The sequence below is a fragment of the Euprymna scolopes genome, chromosome 4, assembly GCF_053919585.1.
Source record: "Euprymna scolopes isolate OS-2025 chromosome 4, ASM5391958v1, whole genome shotgun sequence".
Lineage (NCBI taxonomy): Eukaryota > Metazoa > Mollusca > Cephalopoda > Sepiida > Sepiolidae > Euprymna > Euprymna scolopes.
The window spans coordinates 88,554,332-88,555,181 of NC_136485.1; positions in this window are offsets into that span (position 1 = coordinate 88,554,332).

The window sequence follows — 850 nt, forward strand, 5'->3', positions numbered from 1 at the left end:
CAATTTTAAAGTTCCAGCTTTATTTTCTTATATCAATACAGCATGTACTGCGAAGATTGTATACATGTGAGTGTCAAACTAGAGTAGATCATCAATATAGCCAATTTGAAGATCTGGCAATGCATTATTACTGCTACTTAATCTCTTTGGACACTTTTTAAATAGATATATCTGAGGCTATATCTATCGATTAAGCTATCATTGGATGCTTTACATGTATAGCTAAGTAGTTGGTATGCAAATCACATATTCTAATACGCACATTCAATCAATTCTTATTAGATAAACATAAAACGATAAACTCTTTAATTTCGAGATCGATCGGAATGTAACACAAGTTTCACAGATGACAGATAAGTTCACTTAATCAAAAAAGAAAGGATATAAAAGAAAAAGAAAACAAAATAGTTATTCAAATTCATCTCATCTGCATTAGTTCGAAGAGCTCGAATGTTGAATTCTCAAGCAAAGTACTATTTTTTCTGACAATAAATGGTTGGAAAAGTTTCTCATAATTGTTAAAAGAGAGGAGATTAGTCTTCGTATCATTAAATATTACCATTAATTTATTGTTCTATTCGCATTGCTTTTGCATGCATCTTGTGAATAAAGCCTGGGGTGATCAGCAAACATGGCCATTTCTGACGTGATTTCATCAAATAAGTCGTCTCTGAGGATGGGGAATAATAAAATGACAAGCATTGACTCCTAAGGTACACCCACTGTAATATCATGGTGTATTTAGGAAGAATCTGATTATATTTAATATTCGTCTAGTAATGCCATGTGACTTGATCTACATGAGAAAAATTTTATGGAAAATCTTGCCCAATACTTTGAATATATCAAA